This window comes from Brassica rapa, chromosome A04, assembly GCF_000309985.2.
Source record: "Brassica rapa cultivar Chiifu-401-42 chromosome A04, CAAS_Brap_v3.01, whole genome shotgun sequence".
In the NCBI taxonomy this organism is placed as follows: domain Eukaryota; kingdom Viridiplantae; phylum Streptophyta; class Magnoliopsida; order Brassicales; family Brassicaceae; genus Brassica; species Brassica rapa.
In genome coordinates, this window is record NC_024798.2 from 17,211,177 (window position 1) to 17,230,867 (window position 19,691).

General features: G+C 30.0%; 1 long non-coding RNA gene and 2 pseudogenes across 3 annotated transcripts; all 3 read left to right on the forward strand.

Moving 5' to 3' along the window:
* Positions 1–3,182: 3,182 nt before the first annotated feature.
* On the forward strand, positions 3,183–9,922 carry LOC103865206 (annotated as a pseudogene).
* A 191-nt stretch (positions 9,923–10,113) lies between these two features.
* LOC103865207 lies at positions 10,114–14,677 on the forward strand (annotated as a pseudogene).
* Positions 14,678–14,997: 320 nt separating this feature from the next.
* On the forward strand, positions 14,998–19,633 carry LOC117133663. 3 transcript variants are annotated; one of them, XR_004457598.1, is made up of 4 exons: positions 14,998–17,509; positions 17,779–17,942; positions 18,057–18,686; positions 18,789–19,633. It is a non-coding gene; the product is annotated as an uncharacterized LOC117133663 (long non-coding RNA). The 3 variants fall into 3 exon arrangements; XR_004457597.1 differs by having other exon boundaries at positions 18,057–18,269; positions 18,367–19,633; XR_004457596.1 differs by having other exon boundaries at positions 18,057–19,633.
* Positions 19,634–19,691: the final 58 nt, after the last annotated feature.

Genomic DNA, 19,691 nt, shown 5'->3' on the forward strand with positions numbered 1-19,691 from the left:
AATTTAATATAATTTGATAAGATAACAAGATAATACATTCTAATTTTTATAGAAATAAATAATCCCATTAATATCATGAATTAATTATTTTATTTAAAATATATAAAAGAAATTACCTTATTCTATTATCTTCAAAGTGAAATTCATCCCTAATGTTTTGGTATTACTTCATTACATTTGATGTAATTTGTATTTAAAATACATCTTCATACTAGAATGAATATTTTAATACATAAAAATAAAGAATTTAATAATGAAGAAAGATAAAAACCAAACTTATAAAGCTTATAACCAATATATAAAAAATTTTAAACATACATTTGTGTTATTTTAAATCAAAATAATTAAAACTATATATCAAAGCAATTTGTACCTAATAACTTACAAATTAATAAAATACCACTGGTACAACAGTATCCCTTATATATTAATTGAGGAACATTTGAAAAGATGTAACCTCAATTTTGTATTAATTAAAAAAGGCCCCAATGCATAGGTGGCACTCAATTAGATAGTCAATTACATTCAATTGAAAAATAAGTAGGTCCACATTCGATTTTTATATGTTGTTAGATATATAAGTTGGTCAAACTATATGATATAATGATATGATATGATATTTTATTTCCTTAAATAAAACCTACGGAATTACCATAAATGACTAATATATATATGACAATTAATGAGTTTAATAATAAAGATTTGATAACAATGTATATCTCCTCCATCATTTTTTGCTTAATTTTATATTATTAAAATAAATTAAACAATCAAATTAGCTATAAAAATAAAATTTAGATTTTTTCGTATATGTTATATTTTGAATTTTTAAAAACGACAATAAATGACTAAAACTATTAAAATTATTATGTTAAAAATTAATAATCAATGGTTTAACATTTTTATTATAAGAAGATACACATGATTTTAAAACCATATGAGTAAAAAATATCATTTAATAATAAAATAAATATATATATATATATATATTAAACACTATTACCATAAGATTACATAAATATTTTAATATTAAAACTTTCAATGAATTTTCAAGAACATTTATAAATTATAAACTTATTAAAGATTTCAGATTGAAAATTTTGTTATCGATGATTTAAATATTTTGTTATAAAACGATATGAACGATCATAGAACCGTATGATTATAAATTCTTATTTAATAAATGACTATACAAAATATACTATTCCTAGAAAAATAGGTTGGTCTATCTTAACTTATATTACACTTTTTAATAAACTAACTATCGAATTGATAAATAACGTACTAAAAAATGTTTTGCACTTTCCTTAAATAAAAGCTACGAAATTACCTAATATGATTAACGTATATGTGAAAATTAATTATAATGAATAATAAATATTTGATAACAATTTTTGTATCTTAGTTCTTTTTTTAATTTTATATTATTAAAATATATTTAAAAATCACATTAAATATATAATAAAAACATTTATAATTTTTCTTATATGTTATATTTTGAATTTTTCAAAACGTCTATAAATTATTAGAAATTTGAAGATCCACACTCTGAAAATTTTGTGATCAATAGATTTTTTTTTGTCATAATAAGTTACAAATGATCATAAAATTGTATTAATATGAACTTTTATTTAATATTATAAGAAGATACACATTATTTTAAAACCATATGAGTAAAAAATATCATTTAATAATAAAACATATATATTTTTATATATATATATAGATTATACTATATACCATAAGATTACATAAATATTTTAATATAAAACTTTCAATGAATTTTCAAAAACATTTATAAATTATAAACTTATTAAAGATTTCACATTGAAAATTTTGTTATCGATGATTTAAATATTCAGTTATAAAATGATATGAATGATCATAGAACTGTATGATTATAAATTCTCATTTAATAAATGACTATATAAAATATACTATTCTTAGAAAAATAGGTTAGTCCATCTTGACTTACATTATATTTTTTATTAAACTAACTATCGAATTGATAAATAATCTACCAAAATTTTTTTTGCACTTTCCTTAATTAGAATCTACGAAATTACCTAATATGATTAACGTATATATGAAAATTAATTATTATGAATAATAAATATTTGATAACAATTTTGGTATCTTAGTTCTTTTTTTTAATTTTATATTATTGAAAGATATTAAAAAATCACATTAAATATATACTAAACATTTATATTTTTTCTTATATGTTATATTTGAATTTTTCAAAACGTCTATATATTATTAGAAATTTGAATATTCCCACTCTGAAAATTTTGTGATCAATAGATTATTTTTTGTTATAATAAGTTACAAATGATCATAAAATATAACGCATATGAATTTTTATTTAATAAATATTCAAACTAAATATATATATATATATATATATATATATATATATATAAACACTAATGATTTAAAGCAACAAGATTGGCTGATCAATTTAGTTGTCCAGTTGAAATCTTTCAAAAGTATGTGAAGGAATAAAGTCAAAGTAAATATGGATTTAGTATAATAGTTATATTTTACTAACCAAATACCGAAAAAACCGAACCGAACCGAAACCAACCCGATATCCGGATTGAACACCCGTAATCCAAATGAAGCCAAACTATTGTTTCATTCTCCAAAATATAATAAAAATAATAACTTAATTCCGCGCAAGGCGCGGATCTTATCCTAGTTAAATTATATAAACTAAACAAACACAAAGGTACCACAATCCTAATATTAATAATTTATAGTATTTTTACAGTAATGTGAAACCATTTAAAGCGCTGAACTAAAAGTTGAAGAAATTATTATGATAAACATCATGATACATAGAATTTAAAATATACTCCCTCCTTTTCGTTTAAATTATCGTTTTAAATCTGTACAACACACCTTCAGAAAATATTTAATTTTTTATATTTTTATAATAAAACATCATTACATATATATCTAATCATATTTCAATCAATATAAAAATATACTAGAGAATAAAAAATATTATATAGCTTTCAAATTCACTAAAACTAAAATGTTAAAACATTGCTTATTAAATGTTAAAACATATTAATTTTGTAAATTAGATTTTGTTAAAAATATTTTTAACGTTTTTAAAACGTAGGTTAAAATCTATTTTAATTACATTACGGTCAGCATATTGTGCGGATTAAAATATATTCAAAAAAATTAAGATAATATCAAAGTATATAAAAAAAAAATATCAGCATATTATACGGATTAAACTCTTGTATACTTTATGTAGTTAGCAAATTGCAGAAATTTAAATTGCACAAATTTAAATAGCATAAATAAAATCGGGAGGCTCTGCCTACCACATGATCCGAGGAGTCATTGACTACCATATTGATCATTTTTAAAATCCGAGGAGACATGGTCTACCATTTTGACTTTTACTTATTTCAAGGTCCGAGGAGACTTAGTGTACCATTTTTGACCTTTTTTTTTTATTTACGGAGGCAAAGCCTTTCACGTAACCCTTTTTTTCAGTTCACGGAGGCAAAGCCTACCACGTGTTTCTCTGATCATGAAGGCATAGCCTACCATAACGATTAATCGGAAAAGGCAACACCTATCATCTCGAAAAATAAACAGAGAAGGTCTAGCCTCTCACTCCGGAACAATAATAAAATTTAAATAAATTAAGTATATTAAAATACATAAATTTAAACATTACCTCGGCTGGTTTAAAAACTTTTAGATTGATAAACCTCAGTTAGTGAGAGCTTCGTACTGATAACGTGTTGTGAACTATTAGCTCAGATGTATATCTTTATATATCTGTATGTATGTATTATATGTTTTGTATTTTGTGACCGAAGAAAAGGAATAAACGTGAGGGAAAGAGAGAGAGCTGAGAAGAAGAACAAGTGATGAAGTTAAATTATATTATTGACTTACCATCTCTTACTTTCGATATCTCTTTAAATAGGAGAGTAAGGTCGGTTAACATATCAGATATTTTTCTGAAATTATGGGCAAAGAGATACATGTCTGATGAGAAGGATAATATTTTACATGTGTTTGAAATATGAATAATCATTATCCTCTAACATACGTGATGTTTTTCTCTTTTTTTTTGCGACGACCACTCATCCATGACTTTAGACTTATCACTACACACAAGAGAAAACGGAGTAAAAAGACAAAACTCTATCGTTATCCTAAATCGAATCAGACCACAAAAGAACTTCCTCAAATACCCAAAGATATGTACACATCACTGAGAATATAACTGTAATACGTTTTTTTTTATTTAAAGTATACGGTTTAATAACCATTTTATTTAATCATTGTATCTAAAGGACACAGTATAGTCCATTTTTGTTTACTTGTGGCTAAAATTTCTCGTCACTCGTTTTTTGTCAACAAAAAATCTACTCAATATCTTCTCACCGGTCCTTTTTATTATAATACATATATACCCCGTTTCAGAACACTATACACATTATGACTACAAGCTTTAGTAGACGTAAAACTATTTAGAAAGCTCACAAGAAAGCTCCTCCCATGGCGGATTCTAGCTCTTCGCTCCCTTCTCTTTTCGAAAAGATCTCATACAAAAGATGTTTTCTGAGATCTGTTGATCTCACGATGCTCGGGCTTCTCTTTTCTCTTCTCTTGTACCGGATTCTACATATGAGCCAAAACGACAACGTTTGGGTCGTAGCTTTCTTGTGTGAATCTTTTTTCACTTTCATATGGCTGCTTATTACTTGCATAAAATGGACCCCTGCTGAGCATAAACCGTATCCGGATCGACTTGATGAAAGGTATCATAGTATATATATGCACATAGAAAGCATATATGCTTATCAATTTTTGTATAAAGATCTAGGCCTCTAGGTAGCTGCTACCATGCTCTAATTAAGTCTATTTTTATGAACTAACTTTTGATTTCAGGGTTCATGAGCTTCCATCGGTAGATATGTTTGTAACCACGGCGGATCCGGTTCGGGAGCCGCCGATTCTTGTTGTAAACACTGTGCTTTCACTGCTAGCTGTGAATTATCCGGCGAATAAATTAGCATGTTATGTTTCAGACGATGGATGCTCACCTCTCACTTACTTCTCTCTCAAGGAAGCTTGTAACTTCGCCAAGATTTGGGTTCCTTTCTGCAAAAAATATAACGTTAGAGTTAGAGCTCCTTTTAGATATTTTTTGAACTCTCTCGACGCAAAAGAGGATTCAGAATTCAGTAGGGATTGGGAAATGACGAAGGTCAGTATTTGATTATATTTTTAGGTCTTTGAGTTTGTTTCTACGTTTACAACAAAATAATTATATCATCTTTACTTTAAAGTAAAACACAAGACCTTCCCCTTTTTTTTTTCTAATTATCAACATTAAAACTGCAAGCAGATGGAAAGTTTACAAATTCCTTAAATGATGGTTAAAAAAAAAGAAGAAATCAATCTTTATAGAAAATAGAAGAAAAATAAAAATTAATCAGTCAACAAGAAACATAATGTTCAAAAAAAAAAAAGAGAAAAAAGTTTTCTGAGAAATTGCTCTTAGCTTTCCTGTTATTAATAAATCTACAAAATCTGATGTTCTTATTCTTTCTAATTTATGTAATGATATGATATTCAAGAGGGAGTACGAGAAGTTAAGCGGGAAAGTGGAAGATGCCACCAGAGATTGGGACGCTGACGATGATTTTGAAGCTTTCTCAAACACAAAACCAAATGATCATTCAACTATAGTTAAGGTATTTCAACAATTATATTATAAAAGAGTTAGTTATAAAAATATTATAGTTACCGTCACATATATAAAATCTGAAGGTGGTATGGGAGAACAAAGGAGGTGTGGGAGATGAAAAAGAGCTCCCTCATTTTGTCTACGTTTCAAGAGAGAAAAGGCCAAACTATTTACATCATTACAAAGCTGGAGCCATGAACTTTCTGGTAAGTGATTTCTCACATATCTCTTTTTTTTTTCATTTAGTGTACTTTTTGGTACCTAATTGTGTTAAAGTCCCATGCTACCATTACAATATTGGCTGAGATACGAGATCAAACATTTGACCTCATTATTTTAATTTTGCTATAACATGCTTGCAAAATAAATCATGAGCGTTGATATATATAATATGTATATGTATATATATATATATATATATATATATTTATATTTATATTTAAGGGAAGGTAATATATAAAATGACTATAAGAATCACATGATCGAGTCGTACTTCAGGACGATAAGAATCTCATTAAGAAACATTCTAGTCAAGTTACAAAAAAAAAAAACATTCTAGTCACAAAAAAAGTAAGATAATGAGATGATCTTCTTCCCTACCCCTTATATATTATTTGATTGGTGTCATTAATTTTATAATATTAAAATAAATTAAACAATCAGATCGACCAATAAAAATTTAGATTCTTCCTTATATGCTATATTTTTAAATCTTCAAAACAATTATAAATTAATAAAACTGTTACAAATTCCACATTGAAAATTTTGTGCTCAAAAGCTTTAATTTTTTTTTATAGCAAAATACAGATAGTCATAAATTATATTTGTAAGAAGTCTCATTTAATAAATATTTAGATTATATATATTAATATCATTTAAATTTTAATATATATCATATAAAAATACATGAGTAGTTAAAATTCAAAAATTGCATTGAAAAGTAGTGAAAATTTAATATTTTAATTTTACAATTTATATTGAAATTTAAAACCAATTATAAATTATTAAACTATTAAAATTTATATATTAATTTGTTTGTTAATTACTTTAAAAATATTAAATTAATTTAATTTTTTTTGTTATAAAATACAAATTATCACAAAACCCATATGAATAGGAAACCTCATTTAATTGATAAGTATATTAAAATACAATAAATATCTGTTGATTTCTTTTAAATTAAATTAGATATCATATACAATAGATAAAAATCATTGTTTGGATTTATTTACATAAATAACAGCGATTGTTTGATTAAGGTGCTCTCACCAATTTAATTCTATACATATTTAATTATATACATAATATTTATCAGTTTCTCAATTATTTGATATATATATATATAATAATTATTCAAGACACGGATCATAATCTAGTTATAATGTATTTTTTGAGTGAGATAATTGAGCCCAACTATTATTTATTTTTTTGAATAAACATTCAATTTATTGGAGGTGACATTTTAAAACTAATAATTGTTGAAGTGAAAAGGTAACCATGTATTATGTTCAATTAATAATCATGTAATAACCAATTATAATCATGGTGGTCTTGCCTTTGAAATTTATATTTAAACATCATATCGTATATATGACATGCCATACAAACTACATTAGATCAATAAAATTTGAATGGAAGTCTATATAGTTTAATTTTTTTGAAGCATCAGTTTTTGCAACTATAAATGATTGTAGGTCTTAATTAGTTTTATTTGTTTGTTATAATAATTAAAAATGTAATGATCGCAAGATGAATTTGAACAGGTCCGAGTGTCAGGGCTGATGACAAACGCACCATACATGTTAAACGTAGACTGTGACATGTTTGTGAATGAAGCAGATGTGGTGCGGCAAGCAATGTGTATATTTTTTGCAAAAATCAAAGAATTCAATAAATCATTGTGCTTTCGTTCAATACCCTCAAGATTTCTATGATTCTAACTGCGAGGAACTCGTCGTCTTACAATCAGTGCGGTTTCTCATCCTTACTTTTATTTGTTTATTTATATTATCCATATATAAAATTCATTAATTTTTTCAATCAATGCTTAATCGGTCTTTGGTTGCTACTATTTTGTTTGTTTTCTTGTGGAAATTAGCATTTGTCACGAGGATTTGCGGGAATCCAAGGATCAATTTACTCAGGGTCGGGATGTTTCCACACTAGAAGAGTTATGTACGGTCTCTCAGTAGATGATTTAGAAGAAGATGGGAGTCTTTCTTCAGTTAATGCAAGTAAGTACTATTGGCAAAAACCATAAGAGATACTAGGTATATCACACTGTCATATACTATAATTTCGTTAAAATATTATTTTAACAAAGTTTCATGCATATATCACTATTATATTCACCTTTTTATTCTATCATACAAGATTTGCACAATAGTTTTGTTGTTCTACTAGTCTATTATAATCATGGAAAATTAGGTCTACTAACCAAAAAAGCACAAATTCACTAACTACCCAAAAACCACCCCCTCTCTCCTACTCTCTCTTCTATCTTTCCTTACCCTCTCTTTACAAATCTAATTTCCATTTTTTGGTTATTTGGTAAATAAGCCCTATAAATTATTCATTTATCAAATCATTTACTGCTCATCTTATTTCATCAAGGGAAATTTTTGGATGAAGAAAGTTTGGCGAGAAAATTTGGGAGTTCAAAGGAGATAAGGAAATCGGTGGCCAATGCATTGCAAAGAAAATCAAATTCTCAAAATATTCTTACGAACTTTCTTGACGAGGCCAGAGAAGTAGGGCATTGTCAATATGAGTCCCAAAAGAGTTGGGGGAAAACCGTAACACTCTTCTCACCTTAATCATAATAGTCTATAATAAAACACAAATATTTATATTGTTATTATATATATATCATGTAGATCGGGTGGTTGTACGATTCAACAGCGGAAGATGTGAACACGAGTATAGATATCCATTCGAGAGGATGGACTAGTTCATATATATATCCGGATGAACCCGCATTTCTAGGTTGTATGCCACCAGGAGGACCAGAGGCGATGGTTCAGCAACGGCGATGGGGGACGGGCATGCTCGAAGTCCTTTTCAACAAACATAGTCCTTTGATTGGTATCTTTAGCCAGAAATTGAGATTTCGACAACGATTGGCTTATATACACATCTTCACTTGGGGTTTAAGGTCAATCCCTGAGCTCGCTTATTGTCTCTTGCCTGCTTATTGTTTACTCCACAACTCGGCCTTGTTTCCGAAGGTGACTTTTCTCTCTCTCACTTTAATATACTGTTTGTTGTTTAATTTTTTTTGCACACAAATAAATTTATTTTATGTTTTATTTCTATTTGATATACATTATTTTGTTTGATTTTGCTAATTAATAAACAACAAATAAGAGAAGAATTAGATAATTGATTTAATATTTCATTAAAAATGTAAAAAGGCATTTATCATGAAACGATGGTAGGATCATAATTTCGTTATTAGTGTGGTTCTATTTTTATATCATACTAATAATTAGAAATGTCCTTGTTCTGTGTTGCTTTAGGGACTTTGTTCAGGCATAACTGTCACACTTGTGAGTATGCATTGCGTTTACACTCTATGGGAATTTATGAGCCTTGGTTTTTCGGTACATTCATGGTATGTCTCCCAGTCATTTTGGAGAATAAAAGCTACTTGTATTTGGTTATTTAGTATCATTGATATCATATTCAAGCTTCTTGGAGTTTCGAGAACCGTGTTCATAGTTACAAAAAAGACTTTCACCGAGACAAGATCAGGGACTGGGGATGGACCATCTTGTAGTGCGGACCCAAATGCTGGTAAATTTGAATTCGACGACTCAGTTTATTTTTTGCCTGGCACGTTCATTGTGTTGGTCAATCTAGCCGCTATAGCCGGGTTTTCAGTGGGTCTACAACCATTAACTCATATCTACGGAGGAGGTGGTTCGACTTTTGTAGAGGCTTGTGCATGTATTTTGGTGGTTATGTTGTTTCTTCCATTTCTAAAGGGTTTATTTGAGAAGGGAAAATATGGTATCCCATTGTCTACGCTCTCTAAAGCTGCCTTTTTAGCAGTGTTATTTGTTGTTTTTTCTGTAGGAAAGTAGTCTATATAGCGATGTGGGCTTGCTATGAAACAAAACTAAGACCATCCGCAATAGTGAGACTCATTGGAGTCCTTAGCACAAGGGCATTTCAGATTAATCTTGGATATTTTGGATTTTAAAAAAAAAAAAATGACTATTCACGGACCGCCGTACGTAGTCAATGGAACCCGTGAACAGTGTAAGGATCAATCCTTATCAAAGGATTTTAAGGATTCTTTTTTGCACAAACTCTAAGAAAGTGGGTTCCACACCCTCTAAAGATTCCCTTAAGAGTTTCCATTGTGGATGCTCCAAGGTTATCATTACATTGTCCCAATGAAGAATTAATGATACTTTATGCACTTAGTTTTTATTATTATATAGTCATATAAAATAATAGCTCCACCAACTTGAAGAACAAGGTTCGTCACGTGAGCATGGAACATGCTGAGATGTATATGAATCGATAGAACCACGTTAGCACTGGCGCATTTCAAGGACTTAGCGGTAAAACCTCGGAATTGATCAGTACACCCGTTTTCGTTACTTATAAGTTTATTATTAATTAGTTTGCAGTGCTAACTATGTAAACATACATTACTTAACGCTAACATCTCCAAACCATCTACGCTTTCTTAGAAGTCAAACACCTCACGTGCTTATATTTTAATCAGTAGCATTTTCGCCTCGGACATCAAGATCATACATTAAAGTATTTGGCTAAATATTATTATACTAATATAGATTCATGTTCCTTAATTTCATATTAATGATATAATATTCACATAGGCAAAAACAAATCATATCACATAGCTTGATTTTGCTTTATGTTAATATACACATTTATTGCTTAATTACGGTCCACGTATTGACGTATAATAACATCACGTTGATGAATATAATACTTTGATAGGATACTAGATAGTAGATACTAGTAGAATTATATAGTAATAGTATATATAGACGTGACGCATTTAAACTATTCAGAACATATACAAAAAAAAAACCTTAATAAAGCTTCTCCTATGGCGGATTCAAGCTCTTCACGTCCTCCTCTTTGCGAAAGGATCTCACACAAAAGCTATTTTCTAAGAGCTGTGGATCTCACGATTCTCGGCCTTCTCTTTTCTCTTCTCTTGTACCGGATTCAACGTGTGAACGAAAACGAAACCGTTTGGGTCGTGGCTTTACTCTGTGAATCTTGTTTCTTATTTATATGGCTACTTATTACGTGCATTAAATGGAGTCCTGCTGAATATAAACCTCATCTACATAGACTTGACAAAAGGTACCCTTTTCTGGTTAGTGATTTTGCTGGTTAAGTAAACAATAAAATTTAAAAATCAACATAATTTTATTTTTAATATATTTAAATTTTAAAACTTTTATTTATATACATGGTACATGAAAACTCTTAGTTTTATGTATAGCTCTAGCTAACTGGTACACCATGGTCTTTTCGGTTGTGAAGTTAATACTCCAAACTTTTTATGAATTTACCTCGTAATTATCATTTCAGACTTCATGACTTTCCATCGGTAGATATGTTCGTAACCACAGCGGATCCGGTTCGGGAGCCGCCGATTCTTGTTGTGAACACCGTGCTTTCGCTGCTAGCTGTGAATTATCCGGCGAATAAACTAGCATGTTATGTTTCAGACGATGGATGCTCACCTCTCACTTACTTCTCTCTCAAGGAAGCTTCTAAGTTCGCCAAAATTTGGGTTCCTTTCTGCAAGAAATACAACGTCAGAATCCCTTGAACCCTCTGCCCTCTTCAAGGGATTCTGAATTCAGTAAAGATTGGGGACTGATGAAGGTAATGAGTTCAATTGTTATCTTTTATTTTTGGAACTCAAAACGCAAAATAAAAACGCAAAATGATAACAATTGAACTATAGTTGTTTTCAGATGCGTTAAATTTAAATATGAAAAAAAAAAATCAAAACTAACTCAAAATTAATTGGAAATGATGGATTAATTTATGTCTTATATAGCTGTTATTTACAGCTTAGCTGGACGTGTATTTTTTTTTTAAACAGTGTTATTGAGTATTTACTTTGAATTTTTTATCGACTAATATATAGACGGAGTACGAGAAGTTATGCCGGAAAGTGGAAGATGCCACTGGAGATTCCCATTGGTTGGATTCAGACGATGATTTCGAAGCTTTCTCAAACACAAAACCTACTGATCATTCAACTATAGTCAAAGTATGTCTAGAATTTAGTTACCAAAATATTTTGTTAATCTCCTACAACTATTGTTACATAACAAAAACTTTCAAAATGAATATTACAATTATACGACTCTATCTTGTTATATATGTGTGTGTGAAGTTGGTATGTGAAAACAAAGAAGGTGTAGGAGACGAGAAAGAGGTTCCACATTTTGTATACATTTCAAGAGAGAAAAGAGAAAATTACCATCATCATTACAAAGCCGGAGCCATGAATTTTCTAGTTAGTTATTTTTCTCTCCTATATCTCTCTATATATGTTTTTCTTAGTTTTAAAGTAAGAGCATAAGTTCTGTTAGTCCGCTAATGAAATTATTATGCAATTCCTTAAAATATCATTCAGAAGAAATTGAATATATCTGTTAATCTATATGTCTTTTAAGCAATTTTCTATATTATGAACCCTTTATGTATTCTCCCCAACTGACCAAAAACCCCTCAAAAGAGGTTAAGCTGAAATAAACCCTCCAAGCAAGTTTCAAACAAGATTTGAATGTACTGAATGGAAATCAAGATGTGATAAACAGTTAGTCCTGCAAGATAAATAGTGGACTTTTGGATACCTATCTTGAGGCCAGATTGGTGTTCAAAAAAAAAAAAAAAAATCTTGAGGCCAGATCTCCATGTTGAACAACTATCAATTATTGTAGATCTTTGTTTTGTTATAGTTTTTTTCATACTAATGAATGTGATGAGTGTATAATGATTTGACCAGGTAAGAGTATCAGGGTTAATGACAAATGCACCATACATGTTGAACGTAGACTGTGACATGTATGTAAATGAAGCAGATGTGGTGCGACAAGCAATGTGCGTATTTTTGCAAAAGCCAATGAATCCAAACCATTGTGCTTTTGTTCAATTCCCTCAAGATTTTTATGATTCTAATGCTGATGAATTCATCATCTTACAATCAGTACGATTTCTTCTTACTTTTTATTTATACTTTTGATCAATTCAATATCTTTTCCAATAAATAATTTTTCTTTTGCTTATTGATTTTTAGTATTTGGGACGAGGAATTGCGGGAATCCAAGGACCGATATTTACAGGCTCTGGATGTTTTCACACTAGAAAAGTTATGTACGGTCTTTCTATCGATGATTTAGATGACAGTGGAAGTCTTTCTTCAGTTGCTACAAGTAAGAACTTTTCATTACTCTACCTATATACATCCAGCTATTTTGATATTCACTTATAAAACAAAATATATTTATGCCTCTCTTAATATGTGTGATTAAGAGAGGATGTTAGCTGAGGGGAGTCTAGCGAGAGAATTTGGGAGTTCTAAAGAGATAGTGAAATCGGTGGTCGAGGCGTTACAAGGAAAATCAAATCCCCAACAAACCATTACAAACTCCATAGAAATAGCCAAAGAAGTGGGGAATTGTCACTATGAATACCAAACCAGCTGGGGCAAAACCGTAATTCCCTCAAAATTTAATAACAATAGAATAAAATCAAAATATAATATTTTACAGTATGCTTTTGTTTTATTATATATAATTGGTTTAGATTGGTTGGTTATACGATTCAATGGCTGACGATGTAAACACAAGTATTGGAATCCATTCGAGAGGATGGACAAGCTCATACATTTCTCCAGATCCACCAGCATTTCTTGGCTGTATGCCGCCAATGGGACCGGTGGCCATGGTCCAGTGGCAGCGATGGGGGACGGGCATGCTCGAAGTCTTTTTCAACAAACAAAGTCCGTTGATGGGACTATTTCACCAAAAAATGAGATTCAGACAACGATTGGCTTACATTTCCATTTCTATGTGGGGTCTAAGGTCAATCCCTGAGCTCTTTTATTGTCTCTTGCCTGCATATTGCCTACTACACAACTCTGCCTTATTTCCCAAGGTGACTCTCGTTTATTATCTCTATTCATAATCATATGATAGTTTCATAATTAATGTAGTTCTGATTTATTTTCATGTATAACTAAATAAGCTAATGTTTTGTGTTGCTTTAGGGACTTTGTTTAGGTATAATCGTCACACTTCTGGGGATGCATTCTCTCTACACTCTATGGGAATTTATGAGGGTTGGTTTTTCCGTACAATCATGGTATGTCTCCCAATCAATTTGGAGAATAAAGGCCACTTCTTGTTGGTTATTTAGCATCCTTGATATCACACTCAAGCTTCTTGGAATCTCGAAAGTCGTGCTCATAGTCACCCAAAAGACTATTCCTGAGTCTAGGTCAGGGTCAGGAGACGAACCACCTCAGCATATAGATCATGGCTTAAGCCCATCTTCCGGTAAATTTGAAATCGATGGCTCACTTTATTTCTTGCCAGGCACATTTATTGTGTTAGTAAATCTAGCCGCAATAGCCGGTTATTGGGTAGGTCTGCAATCGTGGAGTTGTAAGCATGGAGGTGGTGGTTCAGGTTTGGCCGAGGCATGTATTTGTGTCTTGGTGGTTATCATATTCTATCCATTTTTAATGGGCCTGTTTAAGAAGGGGAAATATGGTATCCCGTTGTCTACTCTATCTAAAGCTGTCTTTTTAACAGCTTTATTTGTTGTTTTCTCTGTGAGAAAATAGTATAGTGATATGAGTTTGCTTGGTAAATTATCCTGACACTGTCTCAAAATTCATAGTATTATTTATGCAACTAGTGTCATTTATCACCACCATATACAGTAGAACCTATATAAATTAATACTCGATAAATTAATAAATTTCGTCGGTCTCAACTTGGACCGGTTCAAAATTTGACACAAATCGATAAAATAATAAAATAATAATTTTTTAGAAAATTCTATGTATATATATGATCCTCTTCAAATTATAAATTAAGAATTTATATGTATAAGAACATGTTTTTATATTGTTTGTTTTATATTCACAATGAAATTATCTTTATATTTTCTTTATACTTCATATATTATTTTGATGAGATTTTGTAATATAATATCTAAAACCACATTTAAGTTCTATGCAATATATATTATATACAATAAATAATATAATAAAATTAATATAAATGTCAAATTTTAAAAAGTAACAAATAATGTTTATACACTAAAATCAGATATTTTTCTTATCTTAGAATAATTATATCTTAAAATAAAAAATTAAAATAAGGAAACTTTTGTAAATTAAAATCTTTATAAATTAATAAAATTTCAAAATCTCAACATTATTAATTTATAGAGGTTCTACTATATGTAAGTTTTAATTTGCGTGCAAATTGTCTTTCTAAACTGATGTGAAATAATTTAGATCCGGCTCTTAAAACACTACACTAATGTGACCAATCCAGAAATATAAACATGATCCTGGTAGTTATGTCCGAAGAACTGTATATACTATATCCTCCAAATTCTCTAACTCTTTGCAGGCAGTGCACAGATCAATATACAGTAAAAGGGTAATAGTTTTTATTCCTGCATATAACACAAGTAATACATAAGAATAAAGTTTTTGAATATATGATATTAATAAACATATATCTATGAACAATGGCAGTTTGGTATAAAAAGGTGTAAACTATTAAGTATACCAAAATCTAAACCGTAAAATATAATCTGAGCAACTATATATGTATTATAAGAAAATCACGTTTCTTTAAATACTGTAAAAGCGTTTTCTCAATTGAATTTGATTTTACATAACATATAAATAAAAAGGCTTCGTCAGAAATACTAGCTAGGGTTTGATTTGCAAAGCACTAGCATAAGCAGTATGCTCTATATTATCCAATCAATAATTTTTTTAAAAAATATTTAAAATAACAAATGCTCTTGACCAAATGTTTTCATATGAAACTTTTGGTAGATCATTTGCATTTAGAATATATAAAGTCTTTATTTTGTATATCCAAAACTATATAACATTTTAAAAAATATAAAAATTTTAAAAAATTTCTATCTTTAAAAATTTCTTTTAATTTTAAAAAAAAAATTTAAAAAATTTAAAATTTCTTTACAAAAACTAAATTAAAAAAATTAATTTCTTAAGTAACAATTGATTTTTTGAAAAAGGAAAATTTATTTTCCAATAAAATATATCATATTTAAAATACAATTAAATTAAATTAAATATAACTTTTTATTGTCAATAAAAATATATAAATTAATATACATATATATTATAAATATAATATATCTATATTATTCATAAATAAGCAAATTATATATCACATACTAATTTTATATGATACTTTTATATATAAATCATTAACTGCTCGCCAATCATGTTATTAATTGCATTTATGAAAACATACTACTTCTGTAGAAATTGCTTCTACAGCAAATTGTTATCGTTTTGCTATCAGCCTTACCAATCGAGGCGTAGAAAACATAGAAAATCTCTTAAGCTAAAACAAAACATAATTACTACAAACAAAGCCACAGTATGACCGGGTCGGAAATGGAAAACAATGAGCATATTTGTAAGTTTACTGTGGAGATTTTGACAGAAAAAAAAAGATATTGCAGTTTTGACGAAAAATGATTTTCACCATTTCAAAGTTTTTATTTGTAATTCTTGTGGGTTTTATCCAAGCATAGTAGATCTATAACATAAACTATAAAAAGAAATAGTTTATTTTGATTTTTTGCAAGTTTTTTCAACTCGTTGCTATTATGCAAAAAAAAAAAAAAAAAAAAATCCTTCAATATAACAAGTTGTCGACGAAAAAAAAATTAACAATAAGTTGTCCAAAAATCCCGAAAAGTCTTCAAACGGCACTTCCTTTGAAAAGAATGAATTAGTATCTATCTATAATAATAATATAGAGTTTTCTCTCACCTCCTGCAGCCACATCAGCATTCTCATATGGGCAATTTGTGACACCTGTCCACTTTCAATTAAATTGTTTTCGTTTACCAGATTTCGTGGGCTTCATAACAGATCACAATTGGTAGGGCTTAAGTATAACTCCGTACACAACCTGTTTATAGGCTTCGTTTGTTTCTGTTCAAATAAAGCCCATCAAATGATGCCCTTTCTTCTCCCTGGAGCTTCAATCGACGTGATTGTCAAACCTGAAACCTAACGATCCCATTCCACTTCCCCGATGAAACAACTCTCAGTAGTTATGGCATTCAATCAACAAAACCCATTAATCCCACTATCATCTCTTCATTGTATATTTAATCCATTGTTCTTAAACTTTTTCCAGTGTATATATATATATATACTTTCTCAGTGGCCTCTCCAATTCCTTTAGAATGTATTTAGATATTCTGTGATTTATTGTTCGAAATTAAGTCCAGTGTCTAAACTTCTGTGCACCTTTAGGTATCGTATTTAGAAATGCGATTAGCCAGTAGCTTCCGTATGAAATGATTGTATCTAGAAGATTTTTTTTAAAAAAAATTTCTTCTTATTTGGTGTGTTGAGGTTCTGTTTTATGAGATGCAGATTAGTTGTAGCGAGTTTGGGAGATGCCTGTGACGAAAAGATGGGAATAGTTTAGGAACAGTTTCGGTTGCTGGAAAGGACTATGGTGAAAGGTGATACTGCCAAGGATAATTCCTTTCTAGATAATTTTCTTCATTCCATTATTTTTTCATGATTGCAGTTTCATCATGATGCATATTTTATTATTCATCATAGTTTTTCCTCTTAGCAGTGAATATATATCTGATAAATGTCAGTGAAAGGAGATCTTTCTATATTCTTTTCCAAGATGTGAACTGTTGATTGTGAATTGTCTGTATTTGTAAAATCAGGTTTAAAGTTATTTAATGTCTTTATACTAACGAGATCTTTGTTGTGTCAGATTTCTTCTATTGTGGTGAGGTTACGAAGGGAATCTGTTCAGACGAAGAATCATGTCCCTACAAAAGGGGCGTATTGCCCTGCTGTAGAGAAGGCTTTGGAGATTATTAAGTAGAAGAGAGTTCATCTCTTGGCAGCAACTGAACTGTTACTAGAAATTTGCAGGTAAAATTTTAAATAACAAGCAGATGAGATATTATCATCTTATTCAATCCCTCTCTTTCTCTCTCTCTCTCTCACGTTATCTCAATTCACGTTTCGGATTTTTCACAATTGTAGAAGGCACTGGTGAGTTTGCGTGGATGACCAAGGCAAACAAAGAGTTGTAGCAGCAATGATACATCATCGGACCTTGGAGATCCTGAGAAGAAGAAGCTTTACGAAGCGAAATTGTGGGTGAAGCCATGGTTGAACTTCAAAGAGCTGCAGAATTTAAGCTTGGTGGTGATGATGGCCCTACCATTACTCCCTCAGAGAGCTTGGATGAAAAAGGTATGACTACAGGATACAGACGTTACATATATATATGCAACATAAAGATCGATCTTAAGAAAGTCTGATCATGAAAATTTGGTTTTATATGGATCAGATGACAATGCATCTGGAAGGAGGAAAGTTTTACAAGATTGTCTAGAAGACACCTCTCAGTTCAAGGCAATATATTTTGGCTTCTCAGATTACAATGACCGTCTACTATCAACTCTCCAATTATAGCCAGAAATTAATAAGAATGTTCTATACATGCAACGATGATCCGACGGTTCCAACAATGCGAAAAGCCTGAACACCTTTCGAGCCCTGCTTAAGGAAGATTCTATTTACTCAATAAATGCGGTTGACGTAGCACGGAGCACCACCACCTTCAAGCATTGTGATTCATCGCTTTCCATACTCTTCAGTGACCTTGCGGTATGTATCATACGAGGCTGGGTCTTAAAACCGTATCTTTTTCCTTCAGTATGGTAATATAATGTGTCTTAAAATGTGAGGCCGGGTCTTTCTGATTATCAGGTATGGTCTCTTTTGTACCGGAAACAACACCTTTAACAAATGCTATGGAAGTCATTTCCATTTCTCTGGGATGGCGTTTGTTACATAGATTAAAAGACGTTGTAGGTATTATAACTGTCCAAGATCTGTATCTTGTATTATAATTGTTTTGGCTTCTAAGTTCACTAAACAACTTACTTTTTGCTGACTTTGTAGGTATGAACGCTTTGTCAACGCCCTTGATGAATCATCTAAGGCTTTAAAGGTACATTCTATTTTCCACTCTACACCCCTAGCCTCTTACAGGCACTGTGGTTTTTAAGAGTTTTCATATTGACATTTGAGTGGTAGCAATTTAATACTGTTATCTGAACGATGCATGATTTCATGGTCGATGTCTCAGTTTTCTGATATATACGATTTGTTTTTTTTTTGTTAACAAGATCTGGATCTTAACAAATGTTGTTGATTTTTTTAATTCGGTGTTAGCCTATCTGTTTCATGTTGACAAGCAAATCAGAACAGGAGCACAAATTGCTTGTGTCATTGGTGAAAAGGTATTTTCAATTGTACTATGGAATATATATATATATAGTAAAATTTGATTAACTAATACTTGTGTCATCAGTGAATTACTTTACACAGTTAGGAGATCCTCAAAACAATACTGCATCTAATGCTGATTTTCACCTGAAAAATCTTTTGGCTGATCATCCTAATATGAAGGTGTGACTGTTTAGGTGAAAGCTGTGAGAGATGTGAGGGAGGTGATGAATCAGTTGGCATGGAAACAGGTCCCAGCTTTACCAGGGAAGGTTGCTCCACCAAAATCTAATACTTCTTCTAATGTTATCTTTCCTCCATTAGATTTTTAGCCAAATTAGGAAATTATTTGTTTCATACTCTTACTATTCTTGGTTAAAA